This window comes from Panthera tigris, chromosome A1 (assembly GCF_018350195.1).
Source record: "Panthera tigris isolate Pti1 chromosome A1, P.tigris_Pti1_mat1.1, whole genome shotgun sequence".
NCBI lineage: Eukaryota > Metazoa > Chordata > Mammalia > Carnivora > Felidae > Panthera > Panthera tigris.
The window spans coordinates 128,758,094-128,773,467 of NC_056660.1; the positions used below are offsets into that span (position 1 = coordinate 128,758,094).

At 46.2% G+C, this 15,374-nt stretch overlaps 1 pseudogene; it reads right to left on the reverse strand.

Moving 5' to 3' along the window:
• Positions 1–14,174: 14,174 nt before the first annotated feature.
• On the reverse strand, positions 14,175–14,269 carry LOC122232161 (annotated as a pseudogene).
• Positions 14,270–15,374: the final 1,105 nt, after the last annotated feature.

Below are 15,374 nucleotides of genomic sequence, written 5' to 3' on the forward strand. Positions count from 1 at the left end.
GATCCGGGCACGTGCACCCAGCACGTGATCGTGCTGCACCTTCATGCCTTCCTCCTGCTTCAGAAAGAAGCTCTGGGCCAAAGCCAAGGCCTTGGGAATGGTTCCACACTATATCCTTCCTATCTACAAGTCACTGTTGGCAACCTCCCTTCGTTAGCAAGTGTATGCACCTCCCTGTGCTTGAGTCTTCTTTCAGAACATTCCAAGAGTTGACATGTCATCTCAAAACTTTTTCTGGATTTTCTAGGACGGTCCAGTCTTCTAAGGGATGTGTACCCAAATTTCAGACAACTGACTTGTAATGAAATATCCGGGACATAGCCTGTTCATGCACTGGAGATGGCTGTCACAGGTGGTGTGGAACAGATCCGGAGGGGTACAGAGCTAGGAGATGCAATTGTCGTGGGATCGTTAGACTGGTGCGTCATCTGGTTGCAGCCACAGAATAGTCAAATAAGAGTGGCTTGAACAGTTAGGAAATTATCTTTCTCACAGAACAAGACTTCCAAAGGCAAGAAGTCAGGGGCTGGTGTTGCGGCTTGTTGATGGCATCAAAGTCCCCGCTCCTTCTGTCTTTCTCCTCTTCCATCCTTGGCATGTGGCAGGTCGTCTCCTGTTCTGGAAGTAGGAGAGGGGTCTGCACCAGCTGTGTCTAATGCTTCCAACAGGAAAGTGCAAGCTCTGCCCTACATACTCATCACACTTCAGCTTAGGTCTCAGTAGCTAAAACTGTGTCACACTGGCCATTTTGGCTAGAATGGAGGCCTGGAAATGGTGTTTAGCTGGGCACGGTGCTGTCCCTAATAAATCAGGGCTCTTTTAGCAGGGGTACATGGACACAGAAGTGGGGGGCAGGATAAGTGAGTGTGTCATAAGTGGGAAGTTCTGAGAGAAGAAGGGATTGTCTAAGCTGGAATGTGAGGGATGGGTAAGATTTAGGCAGGAGACAGGAGAGGAAAAGGATCTTTTGTAAAGTTACAGTGAGTAACTCTGTGCAAGGAAGTATGACTGGCATGTCTAGGAGATTGGGGGAACATTGCTCCAAGAAATTTTGTTCTGAGAAGTTGGAAAAAAGTCAGCCCAGTGAGGTGTGTCCAGTTCTGGGAGGAACCCCCCCCCATCCCTGCCCCCAACACATTCCCCCCTCATGCTCCCTTCTGGAGCCTCCTTGGTCAGATTCAAGCAGACTTTCTGACCAAAAAGAATGAAATCTTGGGGCGCCTGGGTGACTCAGTGTCCAACTTCAGCTCAGGTCATGGTCTCACTGTTCGTGTGTTCGAGCCCCACATCGGGCTCTCTTAGAGCCTGGAGCCTGCTTCAGATTCTGTGTCTCCCTCTCGCTTTGCCCCTCCCCTGCTCATGCACGCTCTCTCTCTCTGTCTCTGTCTCTCTCTCTCTCTCAAAAATCAATAAACATTAAAAAAAAGAAGAAGAATGAAATCTTAAGAGGATTCTGCTCCCTGTACTTTGATCTCTCCTCTAAGCCAGTTGTTTGCAACACTGGCTACACATCGGAATAACTTGGGAGAAGTTGTAAAAATCCTGATACCAAGGCCATTCCCCAGACCAATTAAGTCAGACTCTGGGTGGGGTAAGTGGAGTGCTGGTAAAAGTTTAATAACTGGCTCCTTAGGGAAAAAAAAAACCACAAACCCATGCATGTATATACATACCTAAATTTATTATAAATTTTACTGATACAAAGAATGTGTAGCCTACCACTTACAAACGATCATAAAATAGACAGTACTCTTTTTTTTTTAATGTTTATTTATTTTTTTGAGAGATAGAGACAGAGCATGAGTGGGGGAGGGGCAGAGAGAGAGAGAGAGACAGAGAGAGACAGAGTCTGAAGAGGCTCCAGGCTCTGAGCTGTCAGCACAGAGCCTGATTCAGGGCTTGACCTCACAAGCCGTGAGATCGTGACCTGAGCTGAAGTCAGACACTTAACTGACTGAGCCACCCAGGCGCCCCTAGACAGTACTCTTTATTATAGAATGTTCTTTAGGCCATTGATTCTCAGATAATGCTTTCCTTTTTTCTTTTTTTCTGAGCTCTTGTGTCTGTAGTTAGCTTATGGCTGTGATTTGACTGTGATTTCACACAATCAGACTGCACACGAATGCTTGGTTACTTTCCAAACTCACCCATTGACTCATGGATGTGATTCCATCATAAATGTTAGTTGACATTTTCGTTTACGTTGACAAAGAAGATGAACACAAAACAACAAAGATATATGTTAGAACTTCACTTGTTCATCAGTGACACGAGAGATTTCTTTGCTGATGAGGCCTTAGTTTTCAAATACTGGAAGAATAGTTCCTTAATTTTCTGTGCCATTCACCATGTGACATTTAGAGATATGATACACTTTTAAGTTTAATTTGTATTATTAACCTCTCACCTGTCCCTTTCATAAGTCTAGACCAGGGCTTGGCTAAGTTTTTCCAGTAAAGAAACAGATAGTAACTATTTTCTGTTCTGTGGACCACAAAGGGTCTTTTTCTCCTTGCCCCCCTTTTTGTTTTTATTTCTATTTTTTTTTTAATGTTTAATATTTATTTTTGTGAGAGAGAGAGAGAGCAAGAGCGCATGCACAAGTAGGGAAGGGGCAGAGAGAGAGGGAGATACAAAATCCAAACTAGGCTTCAGGCTCTGAGCTGTTAGCATAGAGCCTGACGCAGGGGTTGAACTCACAACTGCGAGATCATGACCTGAGCTGAAGTTGGATGCTCAATGGACTGAGCCACCCAGATGCCCTTGTGCCCCCCTTTTTTTTAAATTTTTTTTTAACGTTTATTTATTTTTGAGAAGGAAAGAGACAGAGCATGAATGGGGGAGGGTCAGAGAGAGGGAAACACAGAATCGGAAACAGGCTCCAGGCTCCGAGCTGTCAGCACAGAGCCCGACGAGGGGCTTGAACTCACGGACCGCGAGATCGTGACCTGAGCCGAAGTTGGCCGCTCAACCGACTGAGCCACCCAGGCGCCCCTGTGCCCCCTTTTTAAAACAATCTTTTAAAAATGTAAAAACTCATGAGTCATGCAGAAACAGACTGTAGGCCAGTCTTGGCCTGTGCACTGTAGTACGCCCATCCCTAATCCAGACATCAACACAGCAAATCAAGCCCTGATTTATAGTATTTGCTGATTCCTGTGGTGTAAAGATTCCATAAGCCACCAGTGTGACAGCACTGAATGTGGAGCTGGGCAGAGATGCATGATGACACATCATTAGGTAGTGTTTCCACCATTCAGGTGCAACAGACAATCCCAAGAGCATAGACAGTAGTCTAATAATCAGAAAGTGATGAATGTTGAGTATTTACCACCTTTATTTTATTTTTTAAAACTTTTAAAGTGATTTTTTAATGTTTTATTTATTTTGAGGGGGGGAAGGGGGAGAGAGAGAGGGAGAGAGAGAGAATCCAAAGCAGGCTCCTCGCCCAGTGCAGAGCTCAGTGCGGGGCTCCAGCTCATGACTGTGAGATCATGACCTGTGCCCAAATCAAGAGTCGGATGCTTAGCTGACTGAGCCACCTAGGTGCCACAAATACTTCTATTTTTAATATGACTCATTTGTTTGTGTGCTTATATAATCTGTTTTTGCATAGTGGCTGTGTTTAACAACTGGCTTTGGAAATGTAGCATTTTCTTGTGAGCTGGGAAGAATTGGCTCTGGTACACCAATAGATGGGATTCAGGTGTCTTTCTGTGAGGGGAGGGTATTTTTTTTTTTTTTTTTTTACCGTTTTATTTATTTTTGAGACAGAGAGAGATAGAGCGTGAGCAGGGGAGGGGCAGAGAGAGAGGGAGACACAGAATCCGAAGCAGGCTCCAGGCTCCGGGCTGTCAGCACAGAGCCTGATGCGGCACTTGAACTCACAAACCGTGAGATCATGACCTGAGCCGCAGTCAGATGCTTAACCGACTGAGCCACCCAGGTGCCCCGGGGAGGGTATTTTTTTAATAGACTTTATTTTTTAGAGCTGTTTTAGATTCACAGTACTATTGAGCAGAAATTACAGAGATTTCCCATTTACTCTCTGCCCCCACATGTGCATAGTCTTCCTTTTATTATCAACACCCCCCAGCAGGGTGCTGCATTTATTACGGTTGATGAACCTCCACTGTCACCTCATTATCACCCAGAGTCCATGGTTTACATTACAGTTCACTCTTGGTGTTGTACATTCTATGGGTTGGACAAATTTATAATGACATATATCCACCATTATAGTATCATAAAGGGTAGTTTCGCTGCCCTGAAAATCCTCTGTGCTCTGCCTCCTCACCCCTCCATCCCCTCTCCACACCCCCTGGCAACCACTGATTTTTTCTTTTTTCTTTTTTTACTGTCTTCATAGTTTTGCCTTTTCTGAAAAGTCATATAGTTGGGCTTATACAGTATGTAGCATCTCAGTTGACTTCTTTCACTTGGCAATCTGCATTCTGCCTCTGCCTTTCCCAGTAGTCAACTCCTGGTTTTGTCGCACCTGAGTTATTGCCACTCTGCCAGCCTAACGGAGCCTCCTGTGGTCACCTGCTCTAATTAACCACCATGCCTTCTCTTCTGCCGACACAGGTAAGTCAGCAGCCTCAGTCTTGATTATTTATTTGCAACTCCAGGGCTGCACTCCCCCATCTTCCTCCTGGAACTAGTGCCTGGCACAGTCCGTACACAATAGATATTAGAAGAACGAGCTTTCCAAGGACAATCCGGTTTCTACCACGGCTCTGTAGGCAGGAGAAGCCAGGTCATGGAGGCCTATCATGAAAGTCATTTATGTATTTGATCTCAGATCCATCATCTACCTTCCCCACTTTGAACCTCGACATACTGACCTCCTGCAAGCTTCCTTGTCACCTGGCTTTGGAGATAGTGTGGTCTGTGGAAGACTGGCGAGCAACGGGAGAAAAGGAGCCAGAGTATTCCCCACTTTTTCTTCCTGCCCTGGGTGGTGTCACTGCAGTGTCTGTGCCCTGTTCCACACTCCAGCTCCTACTTACCAGTGCCTTCTGTGATCGTAGCTTCCTGGATAGCCCTGGCTCCGGGGCTCTGCTCTTCTCTGGCCCCAGGTACTGGCTCCCACTTGTGCTCCTTTGCCTTACCATGCCTTTCACCTCGTTCAACATCTTTGTAACAACTCCCCAGCATTCCTTCTCTTGAGGTTCTTTCTTAGCAGGACCTTGTCAGATTCAGTTTGATATGCTTGGCTGAGGATTCTGGGCTTCATGCTTTATGGAGGGTGGTAGGACAATGCTGAAGGTTTCTGAGGAGGAAATGGATATGATCAAATGGGTCTTTTAGGAGGATTCATTTAGCAGAGGTGGAAGGAATGGACTATAGGATCTATGGATCCCTGGAAGATGTGTAGATAGCCTTTACGAGTCTGTGGATATTCTACAACTGTATACAAAATTTTGTGTATATGTGTGTAAGTGTAAGTGAATTTTTTCTGTGGAGGGAGGCCATGCTTTTCATCACATTCTCTGTGAGATTCTAATTGTGTTAAGAACTACTAGGCTAGAAGTAGGGAGGCCAGTTAGGAAGCTAAGTAGTTCAGTGTGTCACTGAGGGTTCTGGCAAAAAACAGCATTCACCTGAGAATGTTCCCATGGCGGCCTTAAAGAAGAGAGTGCATTCAGAAATATGGGCAGGTTTAGATGAATGAGGAAGAAGCATCGGGGCACCCAGAGATCAGCATCAGTAGGAAGCTGTCAGCTTCCCCCGCCCAAGGACTATAGGGCAAGGGGATGAGACTGAATGAAGGGGGCCCAGGACAGCTGGAACCCCGGAGGAGAGGCCACTCTGTGGAGCAGGAGTGCTGGAAGGATCAGCCTCTTCAGAAATGGGGGATCAAAGCAGGGAGCCAGGAAGGAAGGCACATGCTGGCCTTTCTCCTCCCACTCTCTGATCGACTATCATCAGGGCCTCCCCATGGTCTCTAATCACCAAGGTTTAGAGAGGCTAACCTTCCAAGTGAAGCTGGGTGATGTGATCAGCAGGGCCAGAGCAGGGCAGCAAGTGTGGGTAAATGGATGGACTGAGACAGAGTAGTGTCCCAGAAAATAAATAACACACAGAGAACATGTCACTTAGAACTTCTAGAATTGTCGAAAAGGGGCTAGACAGAGTTGAATCTGACTTCTGACTGATTTCTGACAAATCACCGTCTGATTTCTGAATTCTGCTTTTTATCAGACTGTCCTACACTAGGTTGGCCCTACCCAGCGACACCAGATAAAGAGAAGCAAATATAGAGGATTTTGTTGTTGTTGTTAACTTTGTCCTTCCACTACTGCTTATAAGCTCTTTGACATTGGAAGTCACAGAATGTCCCTGAGCCTCCCTCATCCATAAAGTCTGAAAGTTGCATTTGATGTTCTCTGTGGTGCCTTCTGGCTTGAAAGTTTAATGATGCTGTAAGGGGCGCTTTGGCTTCCTTCCTGTGAAGGGCGTTCAGTGTTCTGGCTCCTTCCAAATAGGTGAGCAACCTTCCCTTGCCTGCCATCATCTATGAAGCCTGGAGACCGGCAAAGGCAGCAAGTACCCTGTCCCTCTGAGGAGCCGACTGCAGGCTGTTAGCATTTTATCGACTTTGGCTGTGCTGTTAGTTTTTAGGATTCGTAGTGAGACGCTTTCATAGATGTTTGAGTCAAAGTGTTCCCTGGGCCGAAGGAGCATAGTTTTGAAGATATGTTTGCATTCTGTCTGTGTTCTAGAGAGGCCTAATATAAAGAAACAACCCAGCAACTCTGCTTGGGAGGGATTGGGGAGAGTTGCTGAAAGGAGCTTGCTTTTGTACGTGTTTCAGAGATTTAATTTTATTAGCCGATGCAAATGATCTGTTCCACACATGTAAAACAAAAGGACAAGAAAATGATCCCTGTGTCAACATCAGGATGTCTGACTTAAAATCCCATTCAAATAACTCCCTAAAAATGATCAGACACTGAATACATTATTTTTCTGACTTTGACAAAACCAGTCTGCACAAAGAAGCGGCCCCATGAGGTTATGGATAAACCAGCCACGTTAAAACTCCAGCATTTTCATGTCAGTCACAGATTTTCTTAAGGGCCAACTCACTGTTTAAGGACTAATGTGTTTGGAGAGGGGAAAAAAATCGCACTGTGTTATTAGGCAGAATCCCCTTTATATACAGGGATTGGATCAGTTTGACCCTGATTGTGTTGCCTGCTTTATTGTCCTACTTCAAACACGGGGCCCTGGGCATCATCTTAAGGAAGGGCTGATTGAACTGTCGGCCTGACACTTGTCAGCTGTGGATAATACGGGTTTCAGTCCGTCATGCTCACACATAAATGAACCATGACAGAGATAGACTGTTGAATAGAAAAAGCAGTTTTACTGTGGATAACCTTTCTTGAATAAATGCAACAAATAATAAAGTCTGAAAAAGGGGACATGTACCTTAGGAGAGCAGTGACGTTCCGAACCAAATGGTTATTATCTTTTGGGGCCCTCAAAAATTGCCCATCTATCAGAGCATGTGATGGAGAGAAAAGGGAGAAGTGCTATATGATTATAAGAAAAATGACGGCAGTTGAGTCCATGCAGCCTTCAGTGTGATAGCACATAACAAAACCTCGTTCCAGCTCACCGGGGTTAAAAAAGGAGGCATTGTTTGCGTACCAAATGGACTCCACAATTGTTTGTAGAAGATGGTGGCACACATCTTAATTACAACGGCAGAAAAAGAATCTGAAACTATTTCTCTCCAACGTCTCTCCCTTTTCATTTAAAAAGAAAAAGAACTCCCCGCAGAAATGGCGGAAATTCTACATTTCAATCAAGATGGTCCAAAGAATGATTTGAATTTACAGGCCTGTAATTGGAACAAATTGGAAACAAAAGAAGAGCTGGTTGAAGCCACGTGATGTGGCCACAGTGCTACTATGTACAGTAGTCTGCTAGGAAAAAAAAATCATGTTTCTTTAAAGCAAAGCTAACTCCGCTGCAAAGCTCCAAGCAATTTGCATAAATGTCTCTACCATGATTTTTTTTTATTTATGGGCCCTAAGTTTCTAATTAAATACTAATTAATACTATCACCAGAATTGTCTCCCATCCCCAGCTCTTCATAGCTTTGTCACTTTGATTAATGCATAGTCATTTATTAACTTATTTAACAAGCCAGGGTGCCTCATGACAAACTAGATTAAATTATCCTCATAACAGTCTCATTACTGAAAAAAAGGGAGTTTTAAACTTAATAAAAATTATCCTCAATAACGTTAAAGCTTTTCCACGGCACCCTTAAAAGATAGAAATAGGTTTCTTGTTTGATTTATAATATATGGAGTTGTATAAAGCATCCATTAATAAAATTTATAAGTTCATTTAAGCTTGCACATTACAGTAGTGCTGTAGCCTTGGGTGCTTATTATTTAACTTTTGCTGTAGTTATGAAGATAATTAATGTCCTGACCAGACAGGGACTAAAATACCCACTAGAATGAGGTAATTAGAGACATAAATAATGTTTAGGTTCTTGTGTGCTGCTTTCTAAATTAATTGTTTTGTTTTCCACCCAAACTTGATAAAGAAGAAAATAAGAGTTTACCAAGGAAGTGTACGGTGAAGGTGAGGTGTTTGTTTCTGGCGGATCTAGAAACTGTTACGAAGCCTCACAGTTTCTGGCCTGGAGGAGGGAGCTGGGTGTGCCGGGGCATTCAGCGCTTCCCCGGGAAACCGTGGGCCCTCCTTGCTCTCTGGCGCCCTCCAGTGGTCAGGTCCTGGAGGCGAGCACACCTTGCAGGCCTGCGGATCCGTGGACCCCGGAAGCCCAAGGGGGTGAGTCAGAAATGAGAACTGAAGGAAGTGTCTTCATACAGCGATGGTGTAAGCTTCTCAGTCAGACTCGGAGGAGGAGAGCCCCCGGGGTGGGGGAGGCGGGAGAGCCGAACAAGTCTATGGCAGCAGATCTTTCATGCTGACAAGGCAGAACATGGGAAACTGTGGCAGAGGCCTGCTGGTCTCAAAACAAGTATGTGTCAAGACATTAGAACATATGTGGAGCGCTGACCCGCGGTGGGGTGTATTACCATAGGAATGCAGCACGTCCTTGGGCTTATTCTGTTCTCGTTTTCGGTTTCTTGCTAAGATAGCACTCTCGTTGAGATTCCTAGGTAATCTGGCAGGAGGGCGGTGGAAATGCATGCACCGATGGAAACGTGTCTTGTTAGTTGAGCTTCCTTATGGCCTGTGGTGTCTCGAGTCTTTGGGTGGGGGTGTCGGAAAGGGGCACTAGCTCCCTTGTTGCAGGTAGAGAGCTGACGCTCTGTATGGATATCCCTTCACCATTTGCGAAGCCCTTTGACACGCATGCTGAGTCCCTCCGGCATCCCATGAGACCAGAGGGAGGGCCTCTCACTGTGGTTGCTGAGGAGCCACGTGGTGCCTTGGATCCACACAGTGGCCCATTGGTTACTCCAGCCCTGGGAAGAGCGCCTGGTTCCTTTCCTTTTGGTTTCTGGTGTCCCCCCCCCACCCCCCGCACTGCTGCACCTCCCCTCCATTTCTTCTCTCTCATGCCCTCCGTCTCCCTCTCACCTTTCCTTTTAGTCCTTGATTCAGAGCAGAGATAACAATAGCTCTACCTGTTCATGTACGAAAATAGCTCACTTGTCAGAGCCGCACGGGGACTGGTGCCTCAAAAACTCTGTAAGTGGAAGAATGGTTCAGAGAATTTTCTTCAGGTTTAGAGTGTTCCGTGGTCATCGCCATCTCTAGCTCACGACCCATCCCCGGGAGGTAAGTGGATGGCAAACATCCGCATTATTTATAACCCTTGTTTAGCATTGATTAAGATTTCCATCTTGGCAAACCTATTAGTAGAGACCTATTAGTAGACGTGGCTTTGGCCCAAAATAGATCAACATTAGGCCAGACCTCAGGTCCCTGTTTTCCTTAGTTTCCCCCTGGCAACTTTGAGTCCAGTGTACTAAGTACCCAGCTGGCCCAGTATTCATTTTGGGCAAGTGGGCCAAATTAAAGCAGGGCCCCTAAGAACCACGTGAGATGTCCTAGGTTAATTAAAATAAAGTACAGTAAGGGAAGAGCTCATGGTCAGCACAGGAGGGTGAGAGCCCAGGGGGCTCTTATTCCTGCCTAGGTCCTGCCATTTGTGTCTCCCTGGGCTTTATCATGATGGCCTGAGATGTGGAGTGGCAGAGGGGGGACGGTGGCAAGATGAGAGGGGATTAAGGATTAAGGATGCACAGTTGGGAAAAATAGAGAAGTAACTGTTTTCAGTGGTTCTCAAACTTTCATGGGCAAAACAATGCAGATTCTCTGGCTCTGGTTTCAGAGTTTCTGATGCCATCTGTCTGAGGCCCAGGAGTCTGCATTGCTAATAGGCCTGTGACTCTGATGTAGGGGTCAGTCCGTGGACCCCTGGTTATAAAATATTGGTCTAGGTAGGAGGGTACAAAGAGAAGATGGAAGAACTGACAGGAGGGGAGAGAATTTTGCCCGAATCATCTTCACCCCTCTGAGAAAGTGCCATAGTTGTTATGTGTCCTTCTAAAGGCCCGGCTTACCTGGGGATGCGTCTCCAGGTGGCAGGTGGCAGGCAGGGGGCAAGGAATGGACAGATGTGAAAGATCCCCTCACCAGAGGAGTGTTTGGTCACAAGCACATGTCCTTAGCTCTCCCCAGCACGTCTGCTAAGTGTTTGCCCTGTCCTCCTTATTGCATCCACCGCAATCAAAATTTGTCACTCCCCTGTCCACCTCTTCCTTCTGACAGCCGAGGAATCCTTCTGTGAGGGGAAGTCTGAAGGAGATGGGGGTGCAGTAGGACCCTGAGCCCAGGCTGCTCCAAGCATCTGGGGAAAGAGAAGACTGTCTGGAGGGGCCCTAATGCCTCCCTCCACAGCACCCCCACCCCCTCCCAGAATAGGGAAGGTGAGGCATGGGCTTTGATTAAGCTGTCTCAGGCGCACATGGCCTAAGTCAGGCTGGGGTCAGCTGCGCAGTGTCTGGCTTCTGAAGGCCAGTCTGTTGGGCGGGTCGGTGTGCGACAGGTGCTGTGAGAGCAAGTGTTCCTCATACCGCTTCAGAACTGAGCACGCGCTCAGTGGGGACCTCCTGACCCACTGGGCTTTCTCCACGTGCTCCTCATGCCTTTACCACGATGCAGGCGGGGTGGTGGGTGTGACACATGTGTATATAGTTCAGCACAACAAACACTACTGGGTCACAGGCAAGTGCCAGGCACTGTGCTGGGCGCTGGTGATACAATGATGAAGGGAGTTTTCTTTCCAGTTGGCTTGACTGTGCTCCCAGAGGCTATCAGTGATGTTGCCCTGAGGGGAAAGGCTAAGTCTGGAGAGGTCACCTGGGGCTCAGCCGGTTCCCCAGCTTCATGCAGCCACCTGGTATAGAAAGGGAGCCTCATGGCTAGATGGATTCAGGTATGGTTTGCAGGGTGAATGTGACTGAGGGAAAAAAGTGACAGGGCTTAGGACTGTGGATCTCAGACTGGGGTGTGCAAACCTCCAGGGGCTGTGTGAGACAACCCACCCGGAATGAGCCGAGAATACCAAAGCTCTTACTGTATTGGTCATTCGAAATCTTGTCATATATGCCTTTCTATTTTTGCGGAATGTTCTAAAATGAAGGAAGGTCAGTCCAGTAGTAAACTTTATGCAATTTATGAAGGAAGGAAGGAAGGAAGGAAGGAAGGAAGGAAGGAAGGAAGGAAGGAAGGAAGAGAGGAAGGAAGGAAGAGAGGAAGGAAGAAAGGGAGAGAGGAAGGAAGGAATGTCAGAGATAGGTGGTCAGTTATGTTTCTTGTTTCACGTTGGATGTGTATCATGAAATGAACTGACAGGTCATGGGTTAGAGTACTGCCAAAAGAGTGGCTGAAGCTCTGGGTCCTGGAGTCTGGGCTGGAAGGAGAAGGAAGCAAAACCTTGAGGGAGCCGAGAAGATGGGGAATGTGGAGAGAATGGGGGATGGCAGCGCTCCACCTGATGCAAAGTCAGAGTTAGTGGATTTAAGCGAACGAGGTCTTAGGAGAGGAAGATGAGATCAGAGAGCCAGAGGAGGACTGAAACTGCCTTGGGTGGAACAAGGCGGGTGATTCAAAAACCACCTTGTAAAACAGGGCAGGGAGGGAAGGAAGGGGAGTGGGGGCCGGTGCGGTGGATGTACTGTCCACGTGGACATTAACGTGCCTGACTTGATGGCAGATTGCAGGATAGAAAAAAAGATGGTAAGCCACTAAGGTGCCTTTAGAAGGTCTGTGGGGGGGGGGGTAGTGGTGGGCAACCAAGTGGCACAGGGAGGGAAGGAGGGATTGACTTGAAAGAAAATGAGTAAAGGTCTCTTTGAGGAGAAAGGAGGACAGATCTGGGAGTCTGGGAAGAGTGGAGAGGAAGGAGCAGTGCCCAGGCTCCAAAGGAAGCAGGAAAAGAAATTTCCCTACCCCTAGGCTAATACTGAGGAGGTTGCTTACCATGGAACAGAGTTCCAGAGGGATGGAATCAGGTGTGCAGTGGGAGTAGGTGTCGGAGGAGGGGAGGGGAGCAGGCTGGAAGGAACCCTGCCCGCACTGGTCAAGGCGTGGCCTTCTCCACGGTGGGGAGGGGAGGGAGGAGGAGGCGGGGCAGGGGCCTGTTTGGTGGGTTGCAGAATAAACTTTGAAATCACAGGTGGCATTAAAAAAAAAAGGAATATACAAATGACTTTTTCGTTCAAAACCACAAAATATGTTATCTATAGACACGCACAGTGACAGCCATAAACCATCCTGTACCTTGTCAACTGAAACCCATAACCTGTTCTTTAGTTTTCAGTTTCTCTGACCTTATTGGTGAGAATCATACTTTCAACTTCTGGTAGCAGTTCATTAGTAGCAATCATGCGCGATCTGAGGCATCAGAACATGCTACCTCCATGCCACCTTCACCCACCGTGCCCATGCCAGGCTCCTCCTCTTCTTCGGGGTCTTCGAGATCACTTGTGCTCGGTTTCACACAGCAGGGAAGCAGCCCTCAGTACCTTTAATAGTGCCGACAGTACCTTTCCCGCCCTAGCCGCAAAGTCTCGGAGCGAAGCATCACAACCAACTTCGGAATGGTTTTGCCTAACGTTCTCAGCTGTCAAGGGCCCTTCTGGTGTTCTTGGCAAGGTTATTGCAGACAGTCTGAATGTTTTCAAGAATAATTTCTGCATTGGTTTTTGAAATCTTCATTCATTGGATTTAGTGAGTCCAAAGGTGAAACACATGGAAGCCAAGCCCAGCCACCTCCTTAGCAAGATGCCTTCTTCAAAACCAGCTGTAGCAGCCCCCAGTTGCATCGGGAACGCTTCCTTTTCATTCACTGTACCTCAGTTGTCCCGCCAGACTGCAGCATGGCTGTTGTATCTGAACATTTGCCATATGCTCATTCAGTTCTCCCTCTTCGTCCTCACTAGCAGCAACCTTTCTTGAATACATTTTTCAGCTTGTGACTCATCACCTTTCCCTTTCAAGAGCGAGGAGTCATCTTTGGTCTCAATGAATTCTACTTTTCTGAGGCCAAATATCTTCAAGATTTAGGGTCAGCCGCTCTCCAAACACCTGCAAATGCATTTAAAAATGGGTCAGTTCCAGGGTAGAGTTTTTCTTTTATGATACCAAATGTATTCATAATACATTATGCAGGTGTTTTGATGAGAATCCAGAAACATCTTGAGACACCATATTTCTCAGAAATGTGAGAATTTAAGACCATTGCTGTTCCAACAAGTCTTGTGTATAGAGCTTTTTATTGCATTCATTTGCATTATTTTGTTTACTTCTCAGAACTCTGTCAATTAGTCGCAACTCCATCTCACAGATGAGAATGGAACACAGAGAAAACTCACCTAAAGTCACACACTAGGAAGACGGTGGAGCCAGAGCTAAGCCCGGTGTTCTCTACGCTAGATCATTCTGCCTTTCAGGATTAAGGGCCAATCAGACAATAAGGTCATTCCACAACCAGGCACCTGGCAGGTTAGAGCTGAAAGAGACCCCTTTCTGTATGTAGTTCAAGCCCTACCTTCCTAGATATTCAGTAAATGTATCTAATTAGAAAAAAAAATGTGAATCGTTTGACTGTATACCTATAAATATTATCCCTGGAAAGAAAAGGAACATTTGGTAAATGTACAAAAGATATGGGAAAAATTTGCATGTTATCCTTGTGGAGGGACCATGTTAATCTTGTCTGTATTGTTCCGGTTTTAGTATACATGCTGCCGAGCACTCTCCAGAATATTTTAAAATGAATATACCACGATAGAAAACACCAAAATGTATCACATATAGTAAAGGTCAGTATTGTTTTGTGAGACTTTTGTGTTGGTTGCATATATTTGTAGATACTGCGGGTCATGATATAGTATTTATTTCATGCTGTGGATTGTGCTGACAAATGGCGGAAGGCCACTGGTGTGGTAGAAAAAGCACTGGAAAATGGGCTCAGTTACTGGACTCGAGGCATTGCTCTGCCAGTAACCACCTGCGTGAGCTTGGCCAAGGAACTTAACCCATCAGGGCTCCATTTCTTCATTTTTAAAATGAGAGGGTCGAGCTAGATGTTTTTGAGATCCCTTTCCCTAAGATTCTATCATTCTGGTGATTCTCTCATGGCATCGATGAGGCACAAAAGCCTTTGAAACGAGGAAGGTGGGTGGAGAGAGGTGTCAGGAGCAGCAAGGCAAGCACGAGCCGGGTGCAGACACACAACTTTCCCACAACAGCTGCTGCCCCGGTGCTCATTCTTGCTGCTTGTCATCATGCTGGTAGCACCCCAAGATGTTGCCGCCACGAGGGTGTGAATGATGACCGTGCTTAAATCCAAGTTGGAGCCTGTGGACAGCAGTGGAGGTGAGGACTGCCAAGCACACACACCTGGTACCACTCTTGGCACTGCGAGGTGCTCAGAAGCAGTTCTCGATGACAAGCATGATGAATATTCCAGGGAGGAAGCAAGGGAAAGGCAACCTAAATAGAAAAAGTTGAAACTCAGGAGCCATATTTCCTCTACAGTCTATGCAGCCCTAGAGTAATAAAGGTTTTCCTTAGAAAAAAAGAGGGGAGCAATTTCAGAAAATATGCAATGTGAAATGTTTAGTATCATTCCTTTTCTGGTGTATACTAGCACTTAGTTTTCTGTAAAGAACAGGGACCAGTTATCACTTCCCACTCATTTGATGATAAGATGTAAAGTTAATTTCATGGTGGAGAAATACCCAAGAGATTGCTTGCTTTCCATTAATATAGAAGACATTTTTGACACAAGCACATAGGACGTGTACATGTACGCATACACACATGTACACACACGAGAGCTGATAAATACATTAAAT